An 18198-nucleotide genomic window follows, 5' to 3' on the forward strand; every position below is an offset into this window, starting at 1 on the left:
GGCTGTTTATGTTAAAAAGCAGAGAGAGAAATTCAGTTTCTCAATAGGAAATGGAATTAAAATCATGTGAATTCTTCTGCTGGCCTTCCAGATAGTCCTAATTTCAGTGACTATAGGTAACATTGGCTCACGATTATCTTGTCCAAATAGGTCCAGGGCAAGGATGAACCATCCCCCCACCAGCCATGTCCTCCTAATAGTACAACTACCTCTTTCCTGAAATACCCACAGAGCAGCCATTGGACTCCACAGGCACTGTGTGCAATGTGACACTACTCATCCAGGGAACTCCAGGTTTTAAATAACCAGGTCCTTCCTTTTTTGTCGGTAACATATTTTCATTGCTAGGCTCATACATGGTACACATTCCATTTTTACTAACCCATATGGTGCTGAGTGTCCCAGAGTCGTTGTGCCACTTTGTCCTCTGGAAAAGGCAAGGGAAGGAGGATTCCCCTTAACAGAAGGACCAGAACTTGCTTCCTCACACTCAACTCTGGTGCAGCATCAGACAAGCACCCACATCCTGGAGCAAGGATGTCGCCCTTAATGTTTTTGCTTAGAGAACTTCCCCGAGTCATCTCTCCTGGGAAAGAGACTTCTTAAAAACCATTTAAAGCTTTCCAAAGGGCAAAAGCGAGATGGGCGTGAGCCAATGTTACCATAAGTGCTTCCACTCTCCCTATACTCATTTCGGAAACAAGGAAAGAGACAGTCATCACTGCTGGCTTGCCATCGCCTCTTCCAGAACCCCCCGCCTCTCCCCACCCTAATTAAGAAAGACGCCAAAAGTAAAGTTAATAAGGTGGTGTTTTAAGCGTTGTTGGATTAAAAAACCATTATTTCAGACCAAAGTCTTCTCCATCCACCACCCACACTTGAGCACAAAATCTTCCGGACAGAAGCCCCTTGCCAGTCACTCCCTGGCGAAGTCCTCGAGGTGGGTTCGAGGGAGGGAAGGATAGCAGGATTGGGGACTGAAGACTCTTTGCCAACGCAAAATACTCTGCCAGCAGCTTTTAAGCACAGCAGTTTCCCAGGACCGTGCCCACGCTCCGTCTACCCCCTTTCCCAGTCTCTTTGCCCGGTTTCGGCTGGAACCTGGAACGGTCTGGGGATGAATGAGGTGGCAGCGGCTGGCGCACGGATCACGGTGAGGGCAATTTTATTTCCAGGGGGTGAGAGGTCACGAAGTGGGGAGGGTGGGGGCGGAGGAGAGCGAGGAAGACGGGGGGAAAAGTAGGAGGGGAGGGGAAACCCAGATGAGAAGCAAAGGCGCCAGAGGTAAACGCGCGGAAGGTGAGAAAGAAAAGGCAGGTTCGCGGACAAGCGCTGGCAGGCTGGTCGGGGGTCCCGGTAAGGAAGCTGCAAGGGAGGGCCATGAGCTGGGCTGGGGGCGCCAAGCGGAGGGCGGGAGGGGCGCTGTCAGTCAGGCGGAGCAGGGCTGGGCGGCTGGGGGGCGGGCGCCGGGCGCGGCAGCTGGAGGGCGCGGCGGCTCCAGCAGCCTGGGCAGTGGCAGGCGCGCCCCCATCCCCGGCGGAGCGCTCAGTGTCCCTCCGCGCCGGCTCAGGCCGGCCGCCCCGGGGCTGCCCCCGCCCGCTCGAGCCCTTCGGGGGGCCCGGGGAGCGGCGCCGGCGGCCGGCCGCATTGTGACGTAGCGGGGCCGCGGCAGCGCCCCCACCGCCCGCTCCTGCTGCGGCTGTTCTTGCTCCCGCCACCGCCGTCCGTCAGTCTGTCCGCGCTCGGGAGCCGCCGGCGCGCCGGGCGCCCCCGGTGAGTCCAGGTCCAGGGCGGGCGCCGCAGGGAGGCTGGGGCAGCGGCGCGGGCGGCCAAGCCTTTCCAAGTTTGCGGCGGGCGACTCCGGCGGGTGTCGCCCCTGCTCCCCCATCCCACAGGCCCCCTTTGTGCCGCGAGTCCGGGCTCCTCGGGTAGCGGCGGCGACTCTGCAGAAAGGGTTTGGGGGACGGTCTCTATAGTAACGGCGGCGGCGGCTGCTGCTTTCCTGGGGGGACGGGGAGAACAGCCCCCGCTTCGGGTTCCAAAGGATTGTTATTTTCATTTGCCCGTTTTCTGTGCTCATTATTTTTGCTGCCACCTCGGACCGTGTAGGAGGCAGGGATGGGCAGTGCCGTGGCTCGAGAGCTGGGATAGCGAAGGGTGAAGTAATCGTAATAACAACAGAACCTACAATAGTAATAGACGCCGAAGAGGAACACCTGGGGTTGCTGCCGCCCGTGGTAGCCCCCCCGCACTTCAGCAACCGCGGGTCCCGTCTGCCCCGTCCAGCCGGGCTCTGGCCGCCTTTCGCCGCCGCTGTCCTGCGTCCGGGGCAGGTCTGTGTCAGTTTCAGCGGGGCACGTTTCTCTCTCGGCCCTTTCTGTGATGACTTTCATCTGCAGGTGGTGAGTGAGATGAACTGCTATTTTGGCTATTGTCAAATGACATGTTTTGTTTATTTCATTTTTATGAAAAGAAAAGAGGGAAAATTATGAGCCATTACTGGCAGCCATACAGTTTCCACAGGAAATACTAGCATTCTTTAAGGAACACGCTACTGCTTGCAGAGAAGAAAGTCTTTAGGAAACAAAAAGGCAACAGCATTGTTGCTCGTTTTCAATGGACCGCTAGGAGAGGGGAAGTGGTTTTTCCTGTGGGACGTTGCTTTCCTTGGGAAAGTTAATTAAAGGAGCTTACTGCCGCGTCCGTTTTTCAGTTGCTGGTTAGCTGGGCCGTACTGCTCTTGGCTGTTACTGACAAGTGTCCATCAAAGCGCCGGGAGGAAGGGAGAACCACGGCAGGACAGTCTCACCACACACCACGTGCTGTGGAGCCCGGCCAGGGTGCAGTTCGCAAAGTGAAATAAGAGCTGTCTGGGGAGGTTTATGAGGATTACATGTGTGCAGAGTCTGTCAATTCTCCAAGGTGTCACTCTAAACAGTAATTTCCAAGCACCACTTTCCTTGCTGAATATGCAGAAAGGCAAAAACCTATTTCTCTCATTGTGGAGCAGACATCCCAGTTGGGAATGGGTTGAAATCTGTATTTCATTTGTAAATACTGAAATTTTAAAAGGCAAAGTGACCAAGGTATAGGAAAGCGGTATGTTAATTTGCTCACATCTGGGAGAGGATGTCTATTGGGTATTTCTGATGCATCTCAGTATTAAATTACATGCAGTGTGGTTAGAGTGCAGGGAAACACCTTATAGGTGTCCTTAAAACTATACGAAAAAAATGTGACATTTTGGTACCAATCACAGAAGTCTTTCTGGAATGCCATTTTAACTGAAGATTAGTCATAACCAAACATGTAAGAGTTCCCAAGTCTAGAATCGGAAAGAAAGATGGTGCTTCTCTTAGGAATATTTGTATATCTCAGTTAGAAATAAAATATAAAAAGGGATACAATTTTGAATATAAACTTTATTTTCTCCAGAGCAAGCATTTCATGGCGAAATGATGATGCATTTGTTTTGACATTTCCCATGTGTTGACGTCCAAAGGGCGGTGAGTAATGCAAATGAATTTCTCTGTCTAGCGTGTCACAGTTTAGCTAATTCTAGGCAGTTGTTCTGGTGTAGGTGTACAGTGGAAGTGCAGAACAGAGGCCAAGAAACTTCGTGCATGCTGTTGTTGCGGAAGGAATTGTAGTGGTACTTTATAAGAGGAGGGAAACCCACAGAAACATCTAATACAAACAGATGTCTTTGATGTTATCAGAGAAAGCCTGGAGCTGTTTTTTTTTTTTTTTTTTCCTTGCCAGATTTAAGCCATTTCTTGTCAAAAGGGGAAATCTCCCAAGGAGCTGGTGCACCATTATAAGAAACACAAGGGAATTTCTTTATTAAATGCAAAATCTAATTGAACAGCAAAGGGAGAGTCAGTGACATTCTTAGAATAGAAGCTTTGTGTTTTGGCGGTCTGTCAGAATATGGTTGCAAACCACATAGGAGAAATATGTGTCTTGGGAGAAAAATAATATCCTGGTGAAAATCAAACAGTTGCTTTGGTGAAACTTTTACCCTTATATACCTATTTCTTTGTGCCCCCTTTTTATTGGTATGCGGGTTCACTTGCAAGAGGTAATTGTCTGAAATGAATCAATAAAATGGTTCCTAATATGATATATGCTGTGCATGAGTTTGCACTTTATAGGTTAGATAACTAGATTTTATGTTTTATGGTTTGCATCTTATCAGGTATTTTTTAAGTTTTTAAAATTAGTGATCAGAATATGCATTGAAATGATGATATGATTGATGACTGGGTCCTGGAAAAGTGCTAATTGATTCCTAAATAGTCATTGTGAATTCAGTTTGTGCATAGGTGAGATATAAAAATATAAAATGCACAGTCTCCTCACAAGGAACTTACAAGGGGGACATAGCACACATAAAAATCTAACGGTGCAAAACATGAAAGCAGATATCTTACGATTGTGTACCCAGGACACTAAATAGTAATTGAAAGGAACTCCTAGGAAAAAGTGACTAAATCAGCTTAGATGTTTTATCAGTTATCCTTTGCTACATAACAAATTATCCCCAAAACTGTTGTTTAAAATAACTAGTGCAGGCCATGTTCTGTGGTCAGCAATGTGGGCTGGCCTCAGCTAGGTGGTTCTTCTGCTGGTCTTGGATGGATTTCCTCAGGCATCTTCAGTCAGCTGGTGGGTTCACTGGTAGCAGGATGATCTAGATTGGCCTCATGCCCAGCAGTTACTAGGCGCTGGCCAGGTTAACAGGTGAGTAGGACATGTGCCTCCCATTCTCTAGCCTACTAGCCTGAGCTTCTTTACATGGTGATCAGGCTGTGTTCCAAGAGTATCAACAGAGCAAACCCCAATTCAAAAGTGATTTTTAAGCCTCTGCTTATATTGCATTTGCTACTCTCCCATTGACCAAATCAAGTTATAAGCTTATCGTGGATTCAAGGGATGTTCAAAGATCCCATTTAGGGTGAGAGGGAGCTGCCAAAAAAAAAAAAAAAAAGTAGCCATTTGTTGTTGCTGTTGTACTAATCTACTACATGTTTGGGAACACTTGTTCTAGCAAATGTTTTCTGCTGAGGAATAGCGTACTGTGAGATAGGAGAGAACTAGATAGGCCAGAACTGAGGTTAGGGAATTGCCCTATAAACCATTGTCCTATAATCTTTGTTCTGTAGACCATGGGTAGAAGAGGAGTGACACAGTGGTAATACAATTTTAGCCATCTCCTTCTGCTAGTGGCCCCAGGATGGTCTGGAGACAGTAGACTGCCAGCAGAGTTGGCAGCCCGTTGTGGAGGTGAGGAAGGCCCTGGCAAAGTTGGAGGCAGAGAGAATGGGAAGGATGGGATCAATCCGGGAGATCTCATATTTAGGATTAGGTATAGGGAGTTAGTGAAAGCCGAGAGTCAAAATTATTTTGAGATTAAAAAAAAAAAAAACTTAAGTAACTGAAAGAATGATTGTGCTGTTGTAAGAAGTAGAGAAATCAGTAAGTGATTTATTTGGGGGGAGGAGGAAAAAATCAATTCCAGAAAGGTTGATTAAAAAGATAAATTGAATGTGAAAGTACTTTATTAGCTGCAGAGTATGCTATGAATGTTCGCTATTGCTTAATGTTTAAATCACAGTGGATTGCATATGGTTAAATTCCTGTAGTCATACAGCAGCAACAAAAATAAAATACTATGGGGAGGATATCCTTAGAGTCAAAGGAAATCTGAGGAACCATTCTCAGGATGGAAATGGAACTACTCTGGGTGCCTACTCTGGGAGTAGGAATTGATGTTCTTTTTCCTGAGACACCGCTGGAGGTCTGCCCTTGGAGTGCTCTGCCCTTGGCTTTAGAATACCAGGAAAGAACACGTCTGGTATAGTTTGAGCGCTTTTGACGTAATTTCAGTGGCATGCACACTGCTGAGCCAGAAGCATTCATTGACAGCACCACCAAGACAGCACACAATGGAGAGTAGGTAGGCGCTTCCTCAAAGGACCTGGGAGCACTGTTGTCAGAATGGACACACAGAGGCAAAACCAACAAATGCCCATCAGCGATGGACACTTGGAGATTCATTTGTGCCTAGCCACTGGGAAGCAAACAGGGCAGGAGGTGACAATTTAAGCATATGCATTTAGAGGTATAGGTGTGTTAATTAAGGTTAAACTCTTGCTAGTGAAGGGTTTTTCTCATGGAGGGTAAGTAAAGAAAGAAAAGAGGGCCCAGCAAAATGTGTCCTACAGGCTCCTCCATAAAGGTCAGTAGATATTTTATTAGAGGGGAGAGAAATTCAAACCATATTCTGTTTTTTTCACTGAAGGGCTCCATTAAGGTGCTGCTTCACCAGCCTTGTTTTATAGATGGCCAGTCTGAAATTCAGGTGGTGTCCTTAACATCAAGTACAGCTGTTGGGCCAGACAGAAACACCTGGCCTCACTAACACATACAATTAGTCTGAGCAGTATACACAGCTGCTCTTTATGGCAGCATCTTGGATGGACCAGCTCAAACCCAAGCACAGAGTTTTATCATTTCTATTGTAAAAGTCTAAGTACCCTGAAGAGACTCAATAAGTGTTAATGAGTGAATGTGCCATTGCTGGTGCAGTGACATTTTCTAAGGTAGTCTGCCTTGGCTTTTCATTATTCATGGTAGAATTTGCTATGAAGTCCCTAAATGCCTTGTATAGATTTAAATGTTTTGAGGTACTATTATCACAGTAATGTAGGTTTTTATAATCCACCACTGACAAAACTAGACTTTTTTTCTTTTTTGAAACATAGTTTTCTTTACTTGTTGTATTTGTCAGAACTCTTAGCAGCAAGTCTCAGAAACCCAGCCTATACTTGCTCAGGTAGGAAGGGCCATATCCTGGCTCCTGTATCAGAAATGTTCAGGGAGGATCCACTTCTGATTTTCCTCTTGTCTTCATGGTGATAAAATGGCCATCAGCAGCTTCAGGCTTAAATTCTGCAGGAAAACGGAATAATTCAGGATTAACTTGAGTCAGACCACTTTGATCCTGTGCCCATGCCTGAACCAGTTCTTATGGCCGGAAGTTTGGAGCCTTTGGGAATGGGAGGGCGGTCTGTGTGAGGACAGGGTGGGAGGTGAGAGGTGAATGGGAGTGTGGTCAGCAACCCTCTTAACCAAATGACCTGAGTGCAGGGACGGGGTGGTTTTTAACAAAGGAATATTGAAAAGAGAGAGTGGATGCTGTGCAAGCAGAAACAGCAGGTATCTCCTATCCCATCTGTTTTCCTTGGAGGATAGATCACCCTCTCACTAAGCCACCAGGCCATAAACCTGGGAATGATCCTGATCTCACTTCCTCCCTGTCCTCCTCCACTAATCAGTCTGCCAATTGATTAGGGTCTTCTGCTGCTTATCTCAGTCTTACTCTTTTTCTCCTTTAGTTTAGACCTTCCCTGTCTCACTCTTTACAGGTCATCCGTAAAATGCGGCCTCCAGTCGTTCCACTTCCAGGCCATCCTCCTTACCACTGCCCGAGTGCTCTTTCTAAAGAACAGATAGATAGAACTGAATCATGAATCCATGGTCAAAAGCTACAAGCTTATGAATAAATAAGTCATAGGGATGCGAGTTAATATTACTGTGTTGTGTATTTGAAAGTTGCTAAGAAAGTAGATCTTAAAAAGTTCTCACCACAAGAAAAAAATTCTAACTGTGTGTGGTAATAGATGTTCCATTCAAAATCTCATAGATGGAACTAGAGAGAACCTCATAAATAGCCATTCAAAACCTCAAAGCCCTGGCATGCATGGGGGAAGTCCAGGCTCCTGACCATGAATCCGAGGATCCCCATGGTGTGTTTCCTGTCTCCTTCTGTGGACTCAGCAGATGGTGATGAGGGAGGATGTTCAGCAAAGACTTCTGCTTGCTGCTCACGTTATCCCCGTGGTATGCTGACCTATAAAACATCAGGATCCCCACATGCTCCACCTTCTCTCTCATTTTCAGGCTTGTGCATGTATTGTCTCTGTTGAATATTGTTTCCCATTTATTTACTGATTTATAAATCCTCACCCAAAGACATGTTAATTGATTTTAGAGAAAGAGGAAGATGGGTTGGGGGAGGGGAAGAGAGAGAGAAAGAGAGACAACTCAGTGTGGGAGAAAAATCAATCATTGCCTCTGGTATGTGCCGCCACCAGGGATCAAACGCACAGCCTAGGTTTGTGCCCTGACTAGGAATCGAACCCACAACCTTTTGGTGTGCAGGATGATGCTCCAACCAGCTGAACCACCCAGCCAGGGCTGTTTCTCATTTTTTGATCTAGTGACTACCTATTCCTCCTTTCAAACTCAGCCCATGTTGCTTTTTCTAGAAGCCTTTGCTGGACACCCCCTCCTACCCCGCCTCTGCATTGGCTCTACCCTCTGACGCAGTAGTGGCTCTACTTGCGGGGTTCCTCCCTGCTCTGTGCTCTCTTCTTTGTATATGCCTGTGCCTCTCACATCGTATATGCTCAGTACTTTTAAAATGAATAAATGAAAAAGTGCGTACTGAATCATTAATCTTTACATTTTTACAGTGATTTTAAAAGCTTTATTCTATTTCTTTTAACTTGATTCTTGTATTTGCATCTCAGTGTTGGACATGATGGTAGGTTCTCTTTGAAGCTGTTGCTCAGACACTCAACAGTTTTGCAACTGTTGTGTGCTCCTTTCCTCCTTCACCACCAAGAGATACCTGAGGAAAGAAACTGAAAAGTATTAGTGGCCCAAAGTCAATCTCAAGGCTAGAATATATGGCTCAGAAATCAGGTGAGGAATCATTTTTCTTCCTATCGTAAAGAAGATATTTAATAGTTAACATTTATGAGGTGCTTAATCTGTGTTGTATGCTTATCAGGTGCCCTATGATATATTCATATTTAATTCTCACAGCAGCTCCAAGAAGGAGGAATTGTCAGTATCATTTTTCTTCTCCATGTGAGGAGACTATTATTTAAAGAGTTGAAGAAGCTCGCTTACCACCACATTTCCTCTTGCCAGAGATTTTTGAGCCACTGGACACTCATCTGGGTTGTTGAGGAGCAGAATCAGTCTTTGACTATGCTCTTTCAATTCATTCATTATGATTTCTTTTTTGTTGTTCTAAAATGAAGTGACCACCTCCTAAGAATAAAATAGAAGATGCATTTTAAGATGTAAGAATTGCAGTACTGTCGTAGATATGAAGATGAGTTTCTACTTCAAAAATTCCAGTCATATTCCTTTGTTCCTTTGATTTTGCTGTTGCCAGATAATAAAGGGCTTTTATAGAGGTTGTGCTGCGGTGTATAAAATGTAGTCCTCTTGACTAGGCACAGAAAAGGTTTAGTTTTGAGGATAACTCAGAAAGTTATTCTGGAGATACATAAAGTGAACTAAACACTTTAGAATGCACAAACTCTCAATGTTTTTAAACCTGCTTTCAGTCTGAGAGCCTTTAGAAGTTCTGATGAAAGCTCTGGATTCTTTCCTTAGAGGAAAAAAAAAGGTGTATACACACACTCATGGACACACACACACCACTTTGTGTGAGTTCAGGGTGTTTCCAGGATCTATGGATTTCCTGGGGCTCCATAGACTCCAGGTTAGAAACGTTGTTTAAGAATTATTAATATAATCCAGCAACCCTGGGCAGTATGGTTCAGCTAGTTTGGAGTATTGTCCCATAGACCAAAAAGTTGTGGGTTAGATTCACCATCAGGGCACATACCCAGGTCATGGGTTCGATCCCAGGTCAGGGCGCATACTGTGAAGGAAGGGATTGATGTTCCTCCCTCCCTCCCTCCTTTCCCCTTTCCCTAAAAGCAATGAAAAAGGGTCCTTGGGTGAGGATTGAAAAAACAAACAAACAAACTTACAATCCAAAAGAAATATAGCCATTGTTGAGCATTTACCAAGTATCACATGTAACCATGTATTGAGTGTTTACCGTGTGCCAGTCCTTTATGAAAACTGCATTATAGTTAACCAGTCCTCTAAGACATGCATTATGAGCCCCGTTTTAAGCTGTGGAGAATGTGGTTCAGAGAAGGGGCTCCGTCTCCCAGCTGCCAAGCGGCGAGAGCGGAATTAAACACAGCACCCAGGTCTGCATCACCGCTACTGCACACCACCGCCACTGCACACCACCGCCACGCCCATTCGTCTTCCCATGGGTATGAGACCTGTGCCAGTGAAATTCCCAGCCTCCCTTAGGCTAGACTTCCCTCAGATGTCAGCTTCCTCGTTTGAAGTCAGCAAGGGTCTGTTTCTGCCAAAAGGGCCTACTGGAAGGTTTCCAGCTCACTGTCCTCCTTAACCTGTCACAACTCTTCACACACAGATAACGTCATTAGGGCAATCCAGCACTACTGCTTGACCATTCCTCGGTGAGTTTCTAGCTCATTCCTGAGTGCAGTCTACACATCTGGAAACTTTAACTCAACAAATAGATTCTCAATAACAAAAATGACTGCACAGTCTCCGTTGGAACCCGTCCAGAGACATTTATTTGGGACCTGCTGTGTTTGGGCTCCGTACCCGGATTTGTGGTCATAGCGGTGAGCACACAGCTGTGGTTCCTGAGCTCATGGCACGTCCATCTAGGTTATATCTAGCAGACAAGGGAGCTAAAAAGTAATTCAAATAATGTGTAATGAGTTTTATGAAAAAGGAAATATAAAGGATTTGTTCTGTGCGGGCCTGTGTCCTTGTGCAGCTTCAAAGTTCTAGTGACAAATGTGTCTACTCTATCCCTTTATTCCCTCCCTCCCTCCCTCAGGGTGTTTAGAGCATTTCAGGATTCTAGAAACTTAGCTGACAGAGTAAGGGGGACCCACCAGCAGAGCAGTTCATCTTAGTCCCGCTTTGCAGATGAGAAGGCAGAGTGGCCAATGACTGGCCGCAGGTGGGGTGAAGACAGGGCTGACTAGGTTGTCTGGTCTCAGGCTGAGCATGGTTCACTGTAAACCTCAGGCTGCTTCTAAGTTATTTGTGATGTGATTATTGTCATTGTTTGGGGCCTTTATGTTGTGGTCTTTTCTGCAAATGAATCTAGAAGGCAAGCACTCCTCAGGGAGCAAACACATTGCCGGCCTCTGCTCCCTCTTTGCAGCTCTTGCTAGGCTCCCTTGGGTGTTGTCTCTTTTCCCATTCTGGTCACTTCTTCCCACTTGCCCACCTGTCCTGAGGCAGCCTCCCAGATGTCCTCCCAGAGTGTTGTCTTGTGACTGCTTAGACCAGAACTGGCTGATGGAAATAATAGAATCCATAAAAGCGAGCCACATAGGTAATTTCAAATTTCTAGTAGGCGTATTAAGAAAAATAAAAGGAAATGGGTCAAATTTTAATAATGTGTTTTTAAAAAGATTTTATTTACTTATTTTTAGAGAGAGGGAAAGGGAGGGAGAAAAAGGGAGAGAAACATCAATGTGTGATTGCCTTATGCACTCCCCCAATTGGGGACCTGGCCTGCAACCCAGGTATGTGCCCTGAGTGGGAATCGAACTGGTGACACTCTGGTTCGCAGGTCAGTGCTCAATCCACTGAGCCACACCAGCCAGGGCAATAATGTATTTTACTTAACCCAGTATAGCCAAAACATTAACATTTCCTCACATAATCTATATAAAAAATCATTAACCGTATTCTTTGCATTCTTTTTTTCACACTCTTTGAAATTTGGGCTGTTCTTTATTCTGAACTCAGACTAGCCACACTTGGGTACTCACTAAGCACATTAGGCTAGTGCCTTCCAGAGTGGTGGATTGCAGGTTTGGGCTCAGAGGAAGACCTGGGAGTCCCAGGGGGAACTCAGTGGCTGGTTTTTGTCTCCTAAGTTCTTAGCTTGCACCTCCACTGTTGCTTGTGCAGGAGGGGTTGTACATGGCTGTCTGTGCTCTTGACCTTGGCTCTTGAGGGTAGGGAATGCATCTGTCATCTTTCTGTCGTCATTGTAGAGTGCATGGCTCTGTAGGCCCTCATTTGGTTTTTAGAACATTGGAAATGCATTCATAGATGAGGGAGGATTCACTGGTAACCCCAGCTTCTGAAAAGATTGGTTTGTGTAGGCTCACCCTGCCAACCCTGGCACCCATCGTTCAATCCCCGATGCTGGCAAGTGCCACAGAACTGCATCGGAATCAGACTGAGAGGAGAGGGGGACCTCTGCAATCAAAAGAATATCCCAGCCAAGAATTGTTCTGAGCCTCTATGGATCTTGTTTAGCTTTAGGTTTCACCTCATCTAACATTGAATACTAGAGAAATTTATCTGCAGTCTAGTAGGTTAAATCATAATGGTCTTATTTAACAGGATGGCAAAAAAAGAAGATAGACCAAACACCAAAACAAAATTCATCTGCTGAACAAGCCTTCTACTGAGATTACTTAAAAGGCCCACTGACATCTAGAACATTATATATACAAGGAAGGAACAGTCTGCACCAGGGAGCTGTGGGAGTCAGCATGATATGCTTTCTCTGTTTCCAGTGGTTTTAGGTCATCACTACCCGCCCTCCACAATCCCAAGAATAGGATATTAATATCCTGAGTCAATTTGCCTTTACCCATATAGTGTTTAAATTTTGCAAGTGCTTCTAACCTACTAATGTACTTGTGCTTGCTTGTCTGTTTTACCCCTAATGATAAATGTCATTTAGAATAATTCATACAACCAAGTCTCAAAGATTGATACTCCCATAAAACCATACTAACCACATAGTCAAATATGTTCAATGTTTAAAAATGGAAGAAAATATGAGTGTCTGATCTGTTCAGTCATATAAACATTTTTAGAAGGGATTCTTATCTCAAAAAAAGAGTATGGTTACTTCAGACCCACTTAAAGAGTGCATTGCAATAAAAAATGGAATGAGGCCTGACCTCCATTTTACCATTGATTACCACTTTCAACCTGGAAAGCTCATTGACCTGCTCGGGTTTTTGTTTCTCAGAGTGCATAAAGGGAGAAGAAAATCCTGCCGTCACATACTATGTAGAAGGATGATGAATAAAGTCTAGAAAATGTTTTGAACAATTCTTCCAAAAACTATTTGGAATAGTTTGAGAGAAAGGTAGCTTGCCAATATTTTTGCAAAGTCTATAAAGCTAGAAGAATCATAGCACACATCATATAGGAGGTACCTAAACACTAGCCATGTATAAGTAGCTTGTAGATCTCTGTTTTCCTAAGTCAAGGATGGCACAAGACAGGCAAAGCTTTGCATCTCTTGGCTCCAGTTTTGTGAGCGTTGCTTTTATTTTTGAGTCTCTTAAAAAAATGTGTGCCTCTCTGTAACTGTAATATACTTCTTCCAACATGACGGCTCTGGTGTGCTGTGTTGGTGTAATTGAAAACCTATAAAAAGGCTGAGAGCTACTTTTGAATTGGCTCAGTGAACTTGGACTGGATTTGTCAAAGTGGTGAAAGGTTTAAAGGAATTTTCATAAATGAGGTCTCCAAGCTGTGTTTTAACCATAGAATTCCAATGAACTCCAAGGCCTGTGAACTTGGAGAATAGTGCCACAGAGAAGAGCAATCATATCAAGATAGCAATAAATGATTCATTTTCATTCCCTGAGTTCTGCAGACATAGGCACACTTAGCCACTGATCATCATAATTTAGCAGTACTGTTGCGCACTAAAAATACAATTTAAAAGTCTAATCTTTAATTAAGTTGAGTACTTGCACATTAACATGGTTACAAATCTTGGGCACTGGATATAGCACAATGTTTACTCGTTGCTAGGAAATAGCAGAGCTCTTAGCAAGTTACAGATTGATTTGGTAAGAGGAGGGCTATGAGGTTCTCCCAGTAATGTCTTTGAGTGTTTCTTTTCTTTTTTGTCACATGATGGATGTAAGTGCATTTCATGCAGCGCTTTTGTTGGCAACAGAAAGCGCAGGTGTGGGTACCTAAGAAAACATTTGGAAGATAATTGAAATAGTGATTTTTACCTGGAGCTCTTGATTGAGATAAACATTATAAAATATTTGAGTTTTTAATGAAACCAATTTTTCCTTGTGTTAGAATTATTAAGAAAATAGTTTATTCTTTAAAATATAATTATAATGAGGCTAATTGATGGTTTTATTGCACATTCTCGCCATTAGTGGTAAAGTATCAAATTAGTATAGAAATTTGACCCAGGTGACGGTTTTCCAAAACCATTTAAACTTGCACGTAGGAAATCAACCCTGCTATTCTTTTTTCCTCTCCCTCCCTTTGGCAAACCTCACTGCGTGACACATTGTACAATAGTTTTTAAAAATGCAAAGCTAATGCTTGCACAGCATGAAAGGGAGTAGTTATGCCAGCTCGCTTGCCTTGTCCCTGAAAAAGATGAAAGATTTCTATGTGCTATTTCAGTCAGGATCAGGCATGAAAGAATGGCCTCTCCAAGCTCAAAAACAGAACTGAGAAAAAACCTACAGGGACAAATTCCCATTTGATCTATTTGAAGCGGGCCCTTCGTTGTACATGGGGCTGGTATTTCAAAGCAGAGTCCCTTCCTAAGAGATGGAAAATAGCAGAATACTTGATTATTTTGAGGAACAACCTCATGGTTGGGATGGCTTGTGCTTATTACAGGATTTTACCCCGTAGTCAAGGTTGGAACAACCTGGGGAGAAGTAGGGGAGGGCGCCACTGAGGGGCAGAATGGTGACTGCAGTCCAGGATACATGTCCATTACCTCTCTTGGTAATTAACACACTTTCAGCTTCCCTCTAGGTAATTATCAACTCCTTCCTGTAGAAAGCCAGCTGCTGATTTTGGTTAAGAATTGTTTTCTCAATCTTACCTAGCACAGCTCCAGGTATATAGTGTATGATCAATATTTGTCGGTTGAACAAATGAGTCCTCCAACAGGTCTTGCAAGTAAATCTATTAATACTGTAAGACCCAAGGCTTACTCTATTGAATTAAATAGAGGTTAAGGGCTTGACTTGTCTTCTCAAAAGATATCATCATGTTCCCAGTATTATTTATATTGAAAACATCCCTCTGAGGCAGGACACTGCCAACAAGTGGGCAAAATGCCATGTGATGGAAGGTTTCACTGCTCAGCTGCTGGATGGAATAGGTGATGGAATTGTAAGAGGTCTAAGACCTGCTTTTATAGAACTTTGATGCTAGAAGGGAACTAGAGATTTGACAGTAATGAGATGGGAAGGTAAGATAACAAAACTGACGCACTGATTATAAGCTTCTTGGGGGTGGTAATTTTTCCTGTCATTCTCACTGTCTCCCAAGACACCCGAAAGTAGGTTTATAAATGGTGTGGTGTAAAGATGGTGAGGAGGAGGCATAATACCATACTAATTACGAGTATGGACTTGAACCTCAGAGCAAGGCTGGCTCAGCCTCTTTCTATATTTGTGACCCAGGGCGGCTTATTTGAACCTTTTGATGTTTTGATTTGCCTCTTCTTTCACTAACAAATATTTAGTAATTACCTCATTTATGCAAAGTAAGTTTTGGATGTTTGGGATAAAATGGGAATAGTGGGTATCAGATCCACTGTCTTCCTTTCTCCACCTGCTCTCTCTGTTGAGATGTTTGGATTGAATCAGTAGGGTCCTTTTCCTTTGGCTTCTGGCTGGATTTGGCCAATGGGAGGCATTAGCAGGAGGTGCAGAGAGTTTGAATTCTTTATGCCCTGCCTTCTCTACTTACCAGGTCACCTCCTGCTACTATATGCCACTGCTCCTGGCATGCAGCCAGCTCTCTTAAGACTGCTTTATGAATTCTGGTAGCTGTGCCCTCCTCCATAAACTTCACACTGATTAACTCTTCCCCTTAGTCTTACTAGCTCATTGTATCATCTCTTATGGTTTCTCTAAACCCTGCCCACACCTTTGCAAATGTATCTTTATTAAACTACCCTCAAATTGCATTTGAACGAGTCTCCTGTTGAGAACCTGGCACAACCTTTCTGAGATCATGGTAAGAATGACATGGTTTAAGTAGAATTTAATACAATGATTGGCTCATAGTGAGTATTCAACAGGGTTAAGTGTTATTATAATCAGGGTTTTTCTTTTTTCATAAAGTTTTGGGTTTACCATATTAATTGTTGCATTTTTAAAAGCATTTTAAGAATGTGAGAAGAAATCTATTATCTTGCAAATGTTACAAGTGGAAAAAGTAAAATATGTAGTCAAGAGCTAAAGTCACAGTCCTTAAATGGCAAAACTAAAAAGTGAATTAAAGATTTTTGGCCTTGTTTCTTTGCACAGGGTACATGGTCACAACGTGTCTGTAAAAGATGCTTGCAACATCAAAGTATTCAATAAATTAAAACATAACCTACTGGTATAATTGCATATGCCTAATGTTAACCCTATTCATGAACACTAAATAATAATTGGGTTGAATCATGGACAGTTCAGCATCTTCATTTAATTACTGTAAGGGTGAGGGCTAAGTATTTTCACATTTATATCTTCTTGGTAGTTACAAGGCAGATAACTTTTAGGACTGAATTTCTTATAGGCTCTTGAGGGTAGATCTGTTTTATATTCAAAGAGGAATAGAATATTAGCACTATGATGCTTATATGGTAGATTTTCTGCACATAATGCATTTTTCTAAATTCTATCTTAAAGTTCTTCATTCTTTAGTCACACAAAAGAGGTCACTGTTATGTTTAGTCATCTGGTCTATAACTTACAGTACACTCATGAAACCATCTAGAATGAAGACCAACAGATTCCTGAAGAAGTAGTGGTCAACTTGAAAAAGAAAACGTCCAACAACTTCCTTTCATTTTATAATAAATTTGTCATGGTTGTTGAAATTTCAGACCATATCACTGTATCTTTCAATGTCTTGGAAAAATTGTGTAAGTATTTTCTAACTAGGAAGAAAATGAATTTCAGAAGTGTCTTAATTTTGCAATTAAGAGTCAAGGGAGGAATAACAATTTGAAAGGCCTTTGATGTCAGTCCAAAATAAGAATTTATAGATTGTCTCTTCTGTTCAAGGAGCTGAGTAGGAAAAAAAAAAAAATACTGTTGCCAGAAGAGATGATGCTTCTAGGAGGAATTACTGTCATCTGAACATTTGGGTCTGTTTTTTTATTTGTTAGCATTTTCTTTAAAGTCAACCCAGGTATGGCTTTTTTATTGTGGAAACTATGCCTTTCATATGTTCTTATATTGGGCACTTAACTATAAAGTTTCTCAATTATTTATCTGTGTATCTACCTACCTACTTACCTGTCATCTATCTTTGAGTTGTCCTTTCTGGAGATGTTACACCAAAGTGCCCAGTTGATCCTGGTGAAGCCTCCTATTGCTTCATTTCAGCCTCTACTCCTGTTTAGATTTCATTTCATTTCTTCCCATTTTTTGCCTTGAGTGAAATACAGTGGCATTTTCACAGAGAGGAACTAGTATATTCATAGTAATTCTTATTCTATATGATTTTACTGTTTTCACCACATCAGTTGTGTTGACATGAGTTCTAATAACATGAAAATAGAAAAAAAATCTTAGTAGATCATACTGAAAATATTGTATTTTATATCTAAGAACCTTCTGTGGCTGCTTGCCAAACAGAAGTCATCATAGGTTCTTTCAAGTAGAATAATTGATGGTGTTGGCAGACAGAGGACACATTACTTTTTGCAGCCACTTTATAAACAAGCCTTGATACCTTTTCCTTTTAGACGCAGTCTTCCTTCCAGGAAGGAAAATGTTTCTACCTAGTGGAGGGGAAAAAATTGTGTATCAACAGTACAGGCATGGATCAAGTGCTCGAGTGGGAAGGAGGAGGGAATAATGAACTTTACCTGGTGAAGATTATCAAGGGCTTCCCAGGAAAAGTGGTGTTTAATTTAGAGTTAAAGGCCAAGTGGGTGTTTACCAGGTAGAAAATGTAGGGGAAGGCATTTGGTTCTGACAGACTTGGAAAATTATATTTTGATGTGACTTAACAGTAAGATGTATGGTGTCACAGGAGATAATGTTTAAGGGATGACTGGAGCCAAATCTTGATCTATTACCCACTACAGAAAAAGGGAGCTTATAAATCTTTTTCAGCGAGTGATATTAATAAATAACACTGCATAGATTTTTGTATCATCCATTCCCAAGGCTTATGCTGTGTTGGTGACTTCCAAATTTTTAATCTCTAACTCTGGACTAGAGATCCTCTTTGTCTTCCAGTTGTCTGCATTTTTTTTTTAATGTATTTTATTGATTATATTGT

At 42.9% G+C, this 18198-nt stretch overlaps 1 protein-coding gene across 3 annotated transcripts in view; it reads left to right on the forward strand.

Annotated features, from left to right (window-relative positions):
* Positions 1-1648: 1648 nt before the first annotated feature.
* SNCAIP (synuclein alpha interacting protein) overlaps positions 1649-18198 on the forward strand; it is a 142864-nt gene continuing 126314 nt past the window's right edge. Inside the window, exon 1 of one of the 3 annotated variants that reach the window (XM_090276623.1) lies at positions 1649-1773. The gene's annotated coding sequence lies outside the window, so the exon portion shown is untranslated. Of the gene's footprint in view, positions 1774-3452; positions 3507-18198 lie in introns of those variants that run through there. The other 2 variants (XM_090276621.1, XM_090276622.1) reach the window with 2 other exon arrangements.

Source organism: Furipterus horrens, unplaced genomic scaffold (assembly GCF_987537825.1).
Source record: "Furipterus horrens unplaced genomic scaffold, mFurHor1.1.pri manual_scaffold_5, whole genome shotgun sequence".
In the NCBI taxonomy this organism is placed as follows: Eukaryota; Metazoa; Chordata; class Mammalia; order Chiroptera; family Furipteridae; genus Furipterus; species Furipterus horrens.